The following is a 16933-nucleotide window of genomic DNA, read 5'->3' on the forward strand; positions in this document are numbered from 1 at the left end:
AAAGATCTACGCGAACAGACAACGGAAGCCACTTCATTCTATACTATGTAAAGAAGTGGACAATATGAGAGATGCGTAAAAAATTCCATGGCAGCCATTTTGAATTTGCCATTTTGTTTTATTTATTTATTTATTCAAATGGGATTCCGACGTTGCATACAAGATTGATACTTATTCTAGAGCACACTATTAAGTATCTAAGAGATTATATAACTCACTTACAGGCTAACTGCCGTTCCCAATATTCAGTCTATCTCCGGTTGTGGCCTACTTGAGATAAAAAATCGTAACTATCGTTGACATTTCTATCCCAATAAAGTTATCGAAGATAACTCATCTTATCCGTTCACGCTGTCTGTCAATGGGACGACGTATAGCTTACCAGCGATAGAAGTTTGTATGGAAATTGCAACAGTGAACTGAAGATAAGAATGAGTTATCGGGTATGTTGGGACAGTTAATTACTGACAGGAGAAGGTAGTAATTTCTCTTTATATGAATATATAAAGAAGAACTGAAAAATAATAAAATGGTCTGCCGCACCCCAGTATCAGAACGAACCATTTGACCGCGTGCAACGCATCGAATTAACGGAGATCCGTAGAGACGTCGCTTTATTGTGTGTCTTCTACCTCATTTATCACGGGGAGTGTTCCGTAGAGCTGTTTCACCTGATTCCTGCCGCCGAATTCCACCTTCCTACGACACGCCAAAATTTAGGATATCATCCCCAACATCTGGATGTGTGGCGTTACTCCACAGTGCGATTTTCAAGGAACTTTCTTCCATGACAACCAAGCTACGAAATGTAGTACCTTCAAAGAAAGCCGGGAACGCTCCTGTGATACCAGTACGCTCGTTTGTCCTCCACTTAATTTAAAAAAAACAATCCCGATGATAAAATGAACAGTCAACTCACGTTTCGTTACCATCGCTGTGTCGAGCGGACAGCTTTATATGTCGAAGATGGGCTTCTTCGGACACGAAACGCACTTCGCAGACATCACAGTAGGGACCCTCCAGAGTCACCTAAGAAACAAGACCTGTTGATAAACTGAACGACACTACGTCTTCCCGGGAAGTAGCAAAAGTGTATCATTCATTACGTAAAAAGTTATATTATTCTTAACATGATAGAAATTAGAATGTTAATCATGCAGGAAGTTAACTTTAGCCCTTTAGGGCCCAGATTCATATCCATTATAGTCTTCATACTACTGTCTGCCCCTCATGACAGAAGCCCAGAACTGTATTAGTTTTTTCGTGCAACCTACATCCGCTGATTTCCTCAGCTATACGTCATTGTCGACAGTGTCGAATGCTTTTTTTAAATCCAGGTAAACCACATTTTTGAAGTCCATTGCTGGGACCAGATATGTGATCAAATTTAGTAGATTAGTGGCAGTGCTTTGGCCTGAACGAGTTGGAAGTCGCAAAATTGCGCTGACACTTCCACGTACAGTTTGCGATGTATAGCCGACTCGAACACTTTTGCCGGCGTCGATAGGACTGCCACCGGTCTATACTGACATCTATGGTATGTGAATAAATATGATTGAGAGATTATCTTCACAATATAATATGGATAAGCATGTGTTCAAATGGAAGTGTTAAATATATGTAACTATAGTACGAAAAAGAGATTATATTCACAATATGGTTGACAATACAGTATGTGGATAAGTCTGTGTGCTAACGGCATGTGAAATGTGCCACAAAATACATAGGCTTGGACAGGAGACAACTGAAAGCCCTCACGGGGTTCCTATCCAGCCATTGCAAGCTGAATGGGCACCTAGCCAGAATGGGTCTCAGTGAATCAAACCTGTGCAGATTCTGTTGCGAAGCCGCTGAAGACCCCAACCACATCCTTCTGGAATGCGAGACCATTGCCAGAATCAGGCTGGGGTGTCTTAAAATATCTTCACTTAAAGCAGAGGACGTGCCCTGCCCCTGCCTGGACCCTCTGAGGATCCTACGCCTATTAAAAGTAAAAGGTCTCAAGGACATCATTTTTAAATCTCAGCACAGTAACACGTTTCCTAGTTAGTAGCCTCGATTCTCTTATCTTTTGAGTTGAGGGTAGCCGCGCTAGCGCAAGAAGGGGCTACAATAGATACTAGGATTTAAGTGCAATATGTGAAATACAATGTATGTCAAAATATGCCAAAGTCAACTCACCTCCAAGTCAGTCAGTCTATGTTTCTTCTTCTTGTGCACCTCTATGCCTTTTTGACTCACAAACGTGAATCCGCACAGTTCACAGACAAAGTCGGATGCATGCTTTATCCGCACGTGGCCGAGGTATGTGGTCATTTTGCTTGAAAATAAAAAATAAGGTTACTATTGCAGATTCCCGCTGAAATAATAACCTCGAACTGCATAATTCCGAGTTATCTCATAATAAATTATTTAACAGAAACTGCAATTGGTGTTTAACACACCAGGAATACACGCTGCAGTACATTTTTGAATTGACAACTTCTTTAGTCTCGTTGGGCACTGTTTGGTAGTGGAAAATTAAAAGATTAATAATAATAATAGTTAATATGTGGTAGGACACTTTTTGGATGGGTGAAACCACGTGAGTTCGTGTCAATGAAATACTTAAAGCAGTATATCTGTAGCTATACAGCTGACGTATTGTGCAACATTAGTGCTGTGTATATCTTATAAGTGAAATTGAATGGAATTAGTGAAAAGTTCAATGTGTATACTTAGTCTGGGAGTAAATACTGTTACAATTAAAAAAATTAACAAAATATTACATTTGAATTTGGAATCTGTCATTTTTATTTGATCGTTCATTGAGTTTTTTCATTTAGTGTGGTGATAAAGTGAACCGAATCGCTGTGATTGCATTACACAAAGTAGGTGTGGAGCAAATGCAATTTTTTAAACTCTCAATACGCTTGATATTAAAATGTTTGTGTACCGGGCTATTAATAGGTACGATGAGACCTCCTCTGTTTGTGACAGAAAATGATCTGGCCGTCCACGTAGTGTTCGTACGAAAAAATTAGTCAACGCAGTAAGGAAAAGAATTCTTATCCGAAAGCAAAAGATTTTATGAACATTGTTGAGTATTTTAAAAGATGACTTAGGACTTGCAGCCTATAAGAGACGTACTGGTCATTTCTTAACCGAGAATATAAAAAAGAATATGGTGGTAAAATCGAAACAACTACAGAAGCGGTACGCAAAGGGAGGTCATAGAAAAAATTTGTTTACGGATGAGATTTTCTTACAATTAAGCAACATTGTTTAAACAAAATGACCGTATTTATGCTCAAAGTTCTAAGAAAGCTTCCCAATTAGTCGACAGAGTGCAAAGTGAGCACTATCCGACTTCAGTGATGGTTTGGTGTTAGTAACTAATAACAGTTATGAAGGAGTGACTGAGCCATACTTTTGTTATAAAGGTATCAAAACATCGGCACAAGTGTATCAAGATACCATTATTGAGAAGGTAGAGAAGCTCATCAACACCATGTTCAATAACCAAGAATGGTCCTTCCAGCAAGACTCGGCGCAAGGTTAAAAGCTCGGTCTACGCAGTCTTGGTTGGAAACAAACGTTTCGGACTTCATCAGAGCTGAAGACTGGCCGTCGTCTATTCCCGATCCAAATCCGCTGGATTATGATTTACGGTCAGTTTTAGAGAATACGGCTTGCTCTAAACGCCATGATAATTTGGATCTCCTAAAACAATCCGTACGATTGGCAGTGAAGAATTTTTCCATGGAAAGAGTGCGTGCTTCTAATTATAACTGGCCTCAACGTTTAAAGGACTGTATTGCAGCCAATGGAGATCACTTCGAATAAGCTTTTTATATTTTAAATTGTTTTATATTTATGTATTAAACTAACACACTGTAAAAGTAATAAACGTTATATAATTTAATGGAAAATTATTTTTTCTTTGTTTCAGTATTTATGGCAAGACTAGGTATACTGTGTATTGTTGAAATAGTGTGTTTGTTTGATTAATATATTATTGAAATTAAGTATTAAAAATAAATTGAAATTTATAATTTAATTGTTTTTAACAGAAATTTAAAATTTTAATACTAAAAGTAACAAGTTTTCACTTCTATTGGCAGTAATACTCTCTGAAACTGCCAATTTTTTTTTATATTGGCTAAGAACCAGTGTTGGTCTTTTTTATATTTATTTATACTTACTCAAACTGACTCGGACAGTGAGGACATTGGTACGTGGTTCCAGCATGCCATTTCTCGTGTTCGCGAGCGACGCCCCTGTAACAAAAAAATGTTTTTCACAGCTATCGTTGGCCTATCTATGATCACTGCTGGAACAATAGATCCGGCAATGGACAGCTGCCAATTGTCTGTGCTCTAACGGCCGTTCCCAATATTCAGTCTATGTCCTGTTGTGGCCAACTTGAGATAAAAATCGTAACTATCGTTGACTTTTCTGTCCCTATAAACTTATCGACGGTAACTCACCTTGTCACACACGCTGTCTGTCAATGGGAGGACGTATAGTAAGCGATAGAAGTTTGTATGGAAATTGCAATTCACGCGTCCCAATATAAGGCGATAACAATGACTTATCGGGTATATTGGGACAGCTTCAGATTATTGACATCTAATTACTGACAGGCTATTGAGATTTTGATTGAAGTAGAAAATGACCGGCAAGCAAGTCATGACCACAGCAAATAGAAGTAAGACCTTTATTTGTTGACGAGGATAATACATTATAGATGTTGTAAATGCAATTTATTTTCTATGTGCTTCAAATTCGCCTCAGCAATAAGAGTATTGTATAAATATAATGAATAATGCTTAAGAGATAAAAGGCATTTATTTTCTTAAAATTGATTCCTTTAGAATTCTTTTTGATGTAATTTCTAATATACTATATAGTACTACCGCTTCGGAAACAAATGGCTCTCTGAGAGAAAGGAAACGGCGCAAGAAACTCTCCTAGCATTCTTATTTTTTTGCGCTCTTTTCAATATTTATATACAATATTGTACAGTAATTTCTATCGCTATAAAATAATAATAATCTAGTCCCAGGCTGACATGGGTACCTTCAAAAAAAGCGCGTACACCTTCCTTAAGGGCCGGCAACGCTCTTGTCATTCCTCTGGTGTTGCAAGAGAATGTGGGCGGCGGTGATCACTTAACACCAGGTGACCCGTACGCTCGTTTGTACTATTTCATAAAAAAAAGGCTGTCCGATCACTTAGATATTCAGCTGTGGAGTAATAGGATTTACGACAGAGCCATTTTTTTTATAAAACATTTAAATTTATTAATAATGCCTGAACAGTGGCTGGGACTTTATTATAAAAGTGTATACATTTACCATTAAAGCTATGTATGTGGTGCACAACTAAATGGTAAAACTGTGGTGGTAAATGGTAAAACTTTTGCAATTAATAACTTAATATTTTGTACTTTATGACTAACAACTGTGGTCAATTTTGATAGTGGTTTATATTATATTCTACTACTACTTCTAATAATACTAATTAACTAGTTCTTCTCTCATGCTCACTTTTTTCGTCTATACGCCAAGGACGAGTAAAAACAGAAGGACTCCGCGCCGTGATATTAGCAAGTGAAGCACCGTTATGCTAGTGTGTGTGCGGTTACGGGGATAGTAGTTACACAATTTTTGTCACTAAAATATCATATATGGCCACAGATATTTATGTAGTATCGTTTTTACACTTTTTCACAACGCACGATGGCATTTTTTAAATATTTAATTGAGACGCAAACTGATCTGTCACAGACGATGACATTTCTCATAATGGCCGCCTATCAGCCTGTAGTAGTGTGTGTGCGTGGGGCTATGTATTTAAACGTTAATCGGCTTGTTTTGGTGGTACACTTTATGACACGGAGTCCTTATTTTTTTACTAGTCCGCGCTATACGCATGTTTTGTATATGTAAGTATACTTGTTCCAGTTCGAGCTTATAAATTAGATTTCAGAAACAGCTGAGATATGCTAATTTATAATTAAACTAGAAATAAATACCAACCTATTCTTAGTGACAAACGGACACCCTCTACAGCTAAATTGTTCAGTGTGTTGTGACGTCAGATGCTTCCGCAACGCACGATTGGTCTTTAATCTCGTCTTGCATATGAAGCACGGGAACGCGCCACTTCGCTGAAATAATTCACCCTTAAAACTATTACGCATGCCAAGGCTACTAGATTGGTGATATGCAATTCCTTATTTCTATTTTTGTAACAATTATTATCATTATTTTTAACTAAAACGGCGCCAAACTGTGTTCATAAGACTCACTTAACATTTTAACAATCACAATTTTTATATATTTACATAATATTCTACGGCGTAAAATTTATAAATTAATGTCAGCTGGGACCGAGAATGGAACCTTGCGGAACACTGACAATTACATGTTTCACTGAAGTCGGCCATAATTTACGTAGATCACCAAAACCTTTCCATTTTAATGTGAATTTAACATATTTAAGGCTGTGTTGTCGACTGCATAATGTGTAAAGTTTTAGGAGCAGAATTTTGAAGGTGCACATTGTCAAACGCCTTGGTCGGGTCATAGAAAACGCCCAATGGTGCATTTGAAATATAAGATGTGTTCTATGAGCTTTATATCTATATTTACTAACGATGAGCACACAGTGAATCAAAACTGTTATTGTTTACGTAATAAGACATGATTTTTTTTTTCTTATCAACAATGTAACCCATATTGACTCACCTCACTATGCCGGACAATATGTGCATCATATCTGTCCTTGATATGGAACCCACGAAAGCATTCAGTACATTTAAACATAGCATTCTTATACAAGGTAGACTCCTGTCTCTTATTAATCTCCTCAATTTGTTCTTCGAAGGTGAGTGTTGTGATTGTGAACAGGTCCTCATCTATTCTGTCATTCGTAGCTCGACGCTTCACATACAATGTTTTACATCTGAATGGAATAATTTTGCTATCTGTATTAGAAAAAAAATAACTAACGAATATCTGTCTATAACCGGCCACTGTTCCTTGAGTACACATATTTACCATACTTGCATAATGTAGAGTATAATTTGCCTTCTACAGAGATTTCATTGCTATTTGCGCGTTCAAAAACTATTATTCAGTTGTGTTAACACAACATCAAAACGTGTTGGTAACAATTAACTCAGTGTATTTTGCTTTGGTGAAATTGTCAAACGAATCAAACGCAGAGATTATGAAATATCCGATATGCCGATCACAAGCATCATTGCCACTCGGTCGAGCGTTCAAATTCTAATCAGATCGAAATGTAACTTACGTTCTCTAAATTTATTTTCTTTTAAATTTCGTTAGCAATGTTTATACTTTTGTCATAGAACAAGAGTTGTTAGTCTTAATGTTACCTAAATTTCCGTTACGAGGTCTTGCGTGACTTACCATTAACCCTGTAGGTATATTTCTGATATGTACCACAGCTAGTAATTTTGATATATAATGTAATAGTATATTATAGTATGAGGATATCATCCCCACCACCTGGATGTGTAGCGGTCCTCCACAGTGCGGTTTTCAAGGAGCTTTCTTCCACGTACTACAAAGCTGTGGAATGAGCTTCCTACTGCGGTGTTTCCGGGACGATACAATATGGGTACCTTCAAAAAAAACGCGTACACCTTCCTTAAAAGACAGCAACACTCCTGTGATTACTCTGATGTCTCAAGAGAATGTGGGCGGCGGTGATCACTTAACACCCGTACGCTCGTTTGTCCTCCTTTTCCATAATATTGTTACAATATTACAATATTTTGCTCAATGTGAATGTTTGCAGAATTCAATCATACCTTTCATCCGCTGTTTCATCTGCAATATCCTTATCCTTCTCAACTCTCCTTCTAATTTTCAATTTTTTCTTCACTTTGACTTTACGCTTTACTGTGCCCACTTTACACTTCACCTTGTCTACTTCACTTATCCCACTATCTACTTTACACATTTCACTCAAAGTTCTGTCATCTTCACTAACAAAACCGCACTCTTCAAAGAATATCTCATTGCTGTCTTCATTTGTTGGCTCTTTGATTTCATTACAAGCCTCATTATTAACTTCTTCATTAAAAGCATTATCATTTACATTAATATCATTATTTATCTCATTTTTAATTTCATCACATGGTGGTAGATATTCTTTTATATTAACAGTGGTTAAAGTAGAGATAAGGTTAAGTTTTCTGCGGTCTAACGATTTAACGTCACCTATGGTCACCTGAAAAAAGTCTATCCTCAATAAGAAATATAATTATTAAGGCGTTATTAAGTAAAGTGGGCACAATATATGCTTTACTAAATGCGATACAAATCCCCCCCCCCCCCCCCCAACAAACCTCATGTATTAGTTTTTAAGCATAATAAAGTTTTATCCCTCAATACGTAGATAGGATTGTAGAAATAAGTTTTCTGATACCTACACATATAAGGCTTAATTGTAAATTGCTTTAATAAGTAGATTTAAGTAATTTTGTATATATATTTTAATATCAAATAGAATATTATAGAAATTTTGAATTTGATTTTGTTTTTTCGAGAGAACATTAATTACTGTGAATTGTAAGGGGTAACGCTACCCAAAAATGTATTGAGTCATTTATTATTAGTGGAAATAGTAAAATACAGATTTTAAATTACCAACCCCTTCTACACTTATCCCAAACTGAATTTTAGATTTTCTACACTTTGGAACTGAGGTATCGACTTAATAAACTAGTCTATAACTTACACATGATTTGGAATGAAGTAATCCAAGCATTATGTTATGGGATTGTATCGCCTTGCTTCTTAACTTGTTTGCAGATAAGAGCCTGTATGAACACTCCCAGCACAGTTTCTGTGGTAAGCTTGTATTAGTCTGTAATAATAACATTGCTAAAAAAATCCTCACTAATATTGTAAATGTGAATGTAAGTTTTTTTGTTGGTAGAGCGATAGACTAGAGCTTGGGAAAGGACATAGGCTACAATTTATCCCGGAAAAATCCATGGTTACCATGGGATTTGTGAAAAACTTAAATTCATGTTGATGAGCTCTAACTATACCAATAGTAGGTTTAGTTTGCCATAGCAATCTTCCTCGAAATAAGATTCATATAATATGTTGGGAAGAAAACGGGAACCGGAACTGGAATAGGAGATGAGATATTATTCAATTCCAAACTTGCTTATTATTTTTAAAAAACCCTTTCCCCCTTATTCATAATGGTCCGCTAACTTTAAACAGCCGCTAAGGAGTGTTTTTTCTCATTCTGACTTAGGTCAATAGAAGAAGACAGAGTGAGAATTAGCAATGCTTTAAGTTAGGAGACTATTATGAATACGGGGGTAAATCTTTGCGGGCGATGTCCCAGGCATCTGCTAGGATATAATAAAAAATTCTATAACTAAATATCATAAAAATATCTTAAGTCGAGGGGGCAATTAATAATTATGAATTATATTATGCAAATTAAAACATAATGGCGAAATGGTAAGTATATATATATGTATTTAGTGAGTATTGCATAATATCTAGAATCTAGATCAACATTTTTTTTTATTTGGATGAACTCTCGTGGCACATTTTTTTTATGGAATAGGAGGACAAACGAGCGTACGGGTCACCGCTGCCCACATTCTCTTGCAACACCAGAGGAATCACAAGAGCGTTGCCGGCCTTTAAGGAAGGTGTACGCGCTTTTTTTGAAGGTACCCAAGTCGTATCGTCCCGGAAACACCGCACAAGGAAGCTCATTTCACAAAGTTGTAGTACGAGGAAGATAGCTCCTTGAAAACCACACATCCAGATGGTGGGGATGATATCCTAACTTGTGGCTTTGTCAAGCTTGCTTAGTTTTAGCTTTAGTACTGCTGCTTGTGGCGGCAACGTGGGACGGGTCGTTCCCACGCTAAAATACGGTCGAGCGAGGCGATGGGCTGATCTATGAGTCGTGCTCGTGAATGGGCGCTACATGTAAAAAGAAGTTTCTTTTGTTTTGACATTCATTAGTATCATTTCCTTGATCTACATGAATAAATGTGGTCTTGATTTATAAGCCCATTAATTGATGACGACCTGTATAGCCGAGTGGTTAGCGATCCTACCTACTAAGCTTAGAGGTCCTGGGTTCGAATCCCTGTAGGCGCAAGCATTTATATGATGAATATGGATGTTTGTTTCCGAGTCATGGATGTTTATACGTATGTTTAAGTAAGTATATTGTATTAATTATATCGTTGTTTTGCAACCCATAGTACAGGCTATTATATGCCTAATTCGGGGCAAGATAGTTTATGTAAAAAGTGTGTCAATATTATAGTATATTAAATGATGAAAATATTTCATTAACATGTGATCTACTATCACGGCGTTCAGTGGATTTAATGAATAGCACGTGTCATTATATTATTTATAATGTAAGAAGCTGAGTAAAGAAAGAAATTATTTGATTGAAACGGTGCTCTACAGTAAATATAATAGGTCGGGGAAAAGTTTCTTCGCATTTTATGTTATAAAAGACTCGAAACATTATTTTTTTTCAAAGCTCACTTACTTTTCAGCACATTTTGTTCGATGAATTATTGAATTTTTGCCATATTGCAGCAGGCAGTTGCTATAAATTTCGGAACTTCTCACCAAAAATCGTAACAAGAAGTTTTAGCAGTCAGCTTTTGATGATTAACCTAACACTGAATTTAGTATTCCGGAATAGGTGGAAATCCTAGTCACGGCTATATGGCAGATGCATTAAAACATCATTAAAAGTGTATGTGTAATCTATGTGTTTGTGATACATTTTTGCATATGTTAATTTAATTAAAGTTTTATTAATTAGAATGACTATTCTTTATAATTTTGCCCTTGATAACTTTATATTACATAGAATTTAGTTTTATTTGTGTGTTTTATATCAAATTCTATTCGTAAGTACAGTCTTTTTAGGGCAAATGCCTATACATAGAAATATATTCATTACTAGATACAAATATTTATACAAGTATTTAATAGCGTAATTGTTAGATTAAGGGTTTGTCTCCGCTGCGCTCCAACTAGATACCATACTACCTAAGAACAATAGCTTTTATATTACGACGACTTTATAGTGTATTGGCTATTTGTAAAGATGCTTGTGTGTGTGGAATTTTGACACTCGATGGCATCTTCCAAATTTTTTAACTTATCTAATCTCTTCATGTTATTTTACATTGAAATTAATGAAATAATAAACACTTTCTGATGATATAACAATATGATATCAGTGTCTTTCTTATTTATATATATATATAGTTTAACAGAACATGTGGCGGCATGTCTACGTCACACATTGTTCTAGATGGGCTCGAGTAGGCTCACATGGGCGTAGAATTAGTTGGCGCACTTTGCGACTACGCCTGCGGTATTTAGTTGAGAGTGCAGAGGAGACCAATCGTTAATCCAAGGAATAATTGTTAACAAAAGGTTTCAACTAAATATTTGAGGTGAGGAGATAAACTATTTCTAGTTGACAATTTAGGTTGTCACTTATTCGTCTCTGTTACTAAATACACTGTGTCATGCTCGTGAATTTATACCAACTATTGACAACACTTCCCTTACAGCCTCGCCTAGTATCGGAATTCTGGGTATCGATTTTTTTTTTATGGAATAGGAGGACACACGAGCGTACGGGTCACCTGTTGTTAAGTGATCACCGCCGCCCACAATATCCCGCAACACCATAGGAATCACATGAGCGTTGCCGGCCTTTAAGGAAGGTGTACGCGCTTTGTTTGACGGTACCCATGTCGTATCGTCCCGGAAACACCGCACTAGGAAGCTCATGCCACAGCTTTGTAGTACGTGGAAGAGAGCTCCTTGAAAACCGCACTGTGGAGGACCGCCACACATCCAGATAGTGAGGATGATATCCTAACTTGTGGCGTGTAATGCGAAGGTGGAATTCGGCGGCAGGGACCAGGTTACACAGCTCTTCGGAACACTCCCCGTGATAAATGCGGTAGAAGACACACAATGAAGCGACTTCTCTACGCAACGCCAAGTGCTCCAGCCGTTCACAGAGCACTGGGTCCCCCACAATTCGAGCCCGATATCTCGAGCGATCGCCAATTCCGCGATTGCCATCTGAAGAGCAAAGCCCAATTGTCTTCGAAGAAACTGGGCGTCATAAATAGAGCACGGCAATACTTCAAGCCGGCCCACATTCTAGCGCTGTACAATGCGCAGGTCCGGCCACGTATGGAGTATTGCTGTCATCTCTGGTCTTGCGCACCCCGGTATCAGCTCGATCCATTTGACCGCGTACAACGCTCGAATTGAACGGCTGGATCACTTGACGTTGCGTAGAGACATAGCTTCATTGTGTGTCCTCTACCGCATTTATCACGGGGAGTGTTCCGAAGAGCTGTTTCACCTGATTCCTGCCGCCGAATTCCACCTTCGCACGACACGCCACAATTTAGAATATCATCCCGATCATCTGTATGTAAGGCGGTCCTTCAAAGTGCGGTTTTCAAGGAGCTTTCTTCCACATACTACAACGCTGTGGAATGAACTTCATTGTGTGGTGTTTCCGGCACAATACGACATCGGTACCTTCAAAAAAAGCGCGTACACCTTCCTTAAATGCCGGCACCGCTCCTGTGATTCCTCTGGTGTTTCAAGAGAATGAGGGCGGCGGTGATCACTTAACACCGGGTGACTCGTACGCTCGTTTGTCCTCCTTTTCCATAAAAAAATGCAATAATTTAATTGCTGATGAGAATTAATATACTTATAAATTAGTTATATTGTTTTATTTCTTTCTACCCTCTGTATGACATAGTCTTGATCAAATATAATTTTCAGCACTTGAACATAACAAAAAATTCAATACGTACAGAAAGGCCTGTGATGTTTGTATAAATCTGATTTAAATCTTTTTCAGTCATGTTATACATTTTCAGGCCGGCGCCTAGACATAATCTGCAAACCTGAAAATGTCAATTAAATAGAAAGAGGCATTTATAGATTACCAAAGAAGCTTTAAACAAAAATAGTATCATCAGTTTATTAAAGTAATTTTAAATAGTATTAATAAAATACTTAGTTACCTGCAGTTCTTCAGCTTCTAGGTCTGACATCTTGGCCTGCAATAAAGTATTTTTAGTAAGTGCTGCATGGAATGGAAGTATCTACATATACTGTAAAACCCGCGTAAGACGATTTCACAGGGACCCAACCAACAACAAGGACACATCCACAAAGATATTCAAAGGTTGTTTGTAAAATTGACCTAATTGCAGTGGTAACATTATGTTTTCAAACAGCACACAAATAGTTTTTTTTTTTTTTTGGAATAGGAGGACAAACTTGCGTACGGGTCACCTGGTGTTAAGTGATCACCGCCGCCCACACTCTCTTGCAACACCAGAGGAATCACAGGAGCGTTGCCGGCCTTTAAGGAAGGTGTACGCGCTTTTCTTGATGGTACCCATGTCGTATCGTCCCGGAAACACCGCACAAGGAAGCTCATTCCACAGCTTCGTAGTGCGAGGAAGAAAGCTCGCACTGTGGAGGACCGCCACACACCCAGATGGTGGGGATGATATTGTAACTTGTGGCAATAAGGAACAAGATGAGCTGGACATTTTCTATTATTCTATTAAGCCCTTTTTATTCTGAGTTAGAGGATGTCTCTTAACTCAGTGTGCCGCTTGGCAAAGGCCTCCTCTAGCTCTTTCCATTGGAGTCTGTCATGGGTCACTCTTCTCCAGTTGGGGCCCGCTGTGAATTTGGAGCTGGACATTTACCTGATGGTAACTTATACACCCTGCCCATTTCAATGCAGTGCCACTGTGGACTCTTTAAAACTCCAAAAATTCTGAGCAGCACTACAATTGCCACTGTCTCTTTGAGACATAAGCTGTTAAGCTTGTTTTACAGTAATATCACTAGCCATGGCACCCTTCTTACCAAAAAACAATACTGCTTACACTTTACTGCTTCACAGCAGAAAGAGGCGCCAGCATCCTGTGCAAAGGAGCCTGGTAAAATAGTAGTAAAATGTTTATCTTTACAATTACAACAGTATTATAAAGCGCAGTATTCCTCCCCCAAACTAATAGTTACAACATAAGAAGATGGAATTCACTATACACACTTTGCTACAAATTCAATAATGTATGCATTGTTTGTGTTTTGACAACACTGTATGTGTATTTGTGGTGAGAGAGAAAGTATAAGCAATGTGAAGTGAGACAAATAGTTTGTTTTTATTGTGTTTTCACAGCAATTGGGCGAAATAGCTCTTTAACACATTCACTGCTCATTTCACCGATCCGAGTAGAACAGGGCTGTAGTAGCGGGGTGCACTCGGATCCGAGTGAGTGACCCATTCATTTTGTAATAGTCGGTAAATTGCCGGAGTTTGAGGCCAGTCAATGTTGCTTTGTGCGGCAACTCTGGCAATATAGTCGACTTACAAAAACAAGTATACATTTATTCATATTTTCAAACATTCATATGTACCAAAAAATGTAATCAAAATTCGCCTTAAGTAGGTTCCCAGCTATTATTTTTATTTATTTTGTTAGCAGTGAATGTGTTAATTTAGGCTTGCACACAATAGTTCCCAACTGGGGGTGGTCAATTTAGTTCGCAGCTCCTTAACGAGCTCGTTCGGTTATTAGTTTGTTAGTCCCTTTCTCAATTCCCAAAAAGATTGTTCACCCAATCCGGCTTTTTCCCGTAGTTTACTAAAGAACTAAAACTATTAGAGTTAGTGAACATAATTAGATACCTACTGTGAGGAGAATATTTTGTAAATTGAGCCGGCATCAAATAATAATTAGTAATTTAGTATGCGAAGCGCATTACAAAGTATAGTAGGACCTGTAACGCAGATTACTAATATTATGCAGCAACCGTAGAATGAGAATGAACTAAGGAGAAAGAGACCTGGGAACTACTTTGCGTAGTTCGTCTGTGGGAGTACTCTTTTGAACTCGTTTGTTCGCGAACAGCTCTATTAAACAATAAAATATGCTTAGGCTCTACAATGTAGAGGTAGATGAAAAACATAAACAAGACTTTGCTTTACACCACATTGTAGTTTTGAGTTGAACTCTGACAGAATGATACATACATGACCCCTTATTCATCATTATGAATGATACATAGCCCCTTATTCATCATTATGAATAAGGGGCTATGTATCAGTCAGACCATTGTCCGCTAACTTTAAACAGCCTCTTAGGAGTGTTTTTTCTCATTCTGACTTAGGTCAATAGAAGAAGACAGAGTGAGAATTAGCAATGCTTTAAGTTAGCAGACTATTATGAATAAGGGGGTAAATGTTTACATAGTTGACCATTGCATTTAAGAGGGGCGTGAATTAAACCAGATATAAATTTCTGACATGTAAAATATATTCAAGCTTGATCGATAATGATTGTCCAATTCGCAATGCTTACTAAAACAACTTTTCTTAGTAACAAAACTTCGTCATTAGTGAATTTAATTAATTTAGATATTGTATCTTTATGAATTTAAATCTTGCTACTAGAAAAATAAACCTTTCACCATCAGCAAACTAATACAAATACAAACTTACGAGCGCAATCTGTGATATTTCTCTCGATGGATATTCGATCAATTATTATTTCAAGTTTCCTGTTTTGAACATATTATAATTCATAAGCACAAATTATAAACACATTTAGTCATTAACAGTGGTTTTCTTGCACTTAAAATTATTGTTATTTCATAAACACAAATTCATTACAAGATACAACTCCAATTTTTTTTTTAAATTCGCTTATTGCCAAGATTACATACAATTTACAAATACAATTCTGCTAATTTATTTCTTTCTATTGTGGCTTTTGCGGTGGGCCACAATAATTTAGCTAATGGCTAGCGTAAGCGCTGTATTGCCATATTCATATCCTCTATATTCATATATCTACTTGTTAGATTTATTATATTAATTCCGTGCGTGCGCTGAGTTTTTGATTGTTTTTGGATTTATACACAATATTCAGTAAGTTGCTATTGTTATAACACAATTTTATGTATAAGACATCATATTATATTATAATAGTATGGATCTACAAGTCTAATTTATATCAACAAGTACTATATGTATTTATTGATATAAGTTAGACTTTAAATAGGGTCCATTCAAATCGAATAACGACTTTGAAGCGTCGTTTCCTTTGTCTGTTTTTTTTCTGTTCATTGACCTTGGACTGTATTGAATTAGTTTACTTTATTTGGATAATTATTATCGTACAATGTAGTTCAGTAGTTATTTTTCCCCAATTATATTTTATGAGAAGAAGGAATAGAATAGGAATTCTTTATAAGAAGTTTTAAGAGGTAGGTTTTTAGTCTGGTTTTATTCTTGATATAAAATAATGCAAACCCGGCTTATTAGGGTTATAATATAGAACATAACCGTCGTTGTTGGTAGGCGGAACTACAAACATAAGTAAGAACATAGGTCAAGAAGAATAAGAATAAGGAAACACGAAAGACTATATAAGAAGAGAGCGGGGCGTCAGCTATTACAAAATATAAAACATCAAATTGCAACTACATCTGCGTTGGCGATATCATATTATAATAAGTCCAGTTTTTCATTAGTCCATTCGGTTGTGTTTTGACCGCGCTTTGAACGCAATGACAAAGTGTTCAGTGAAAAACTCTCCGAAAGACAGCATATTCAAACTTAAAAAGGCTGCATCCTTTTATCGTAATTCATGCCATGCCCATTTATATTAACAAAATTATGTGACAACTTGATGTTTCTAACCATTTTGCTAAATAATGAGTATATTTTAATTGCTATAATAACGCACATTTCGCAACATAATCCATGAGCTTCTAACGAACGTATACAATAGACTTTGAACATTACTGCCACGAAATAAGGTGTTAAAATG

Source organism: Leptidea sinapis, chromosome 2 (genome assembly GCF_905404315.1).
Source record: "Leptidea sinapis chromosome 2, ilLepSina1.1, whole genome shotgun sequence".
NCBI classification, from domain to species: domain Eukaryota; kingdom Metazoa; phylum Arthropoda; class Insecta; order Lepidoptera; family Pieridae; genus Leptidea; species Leptidea sinapis.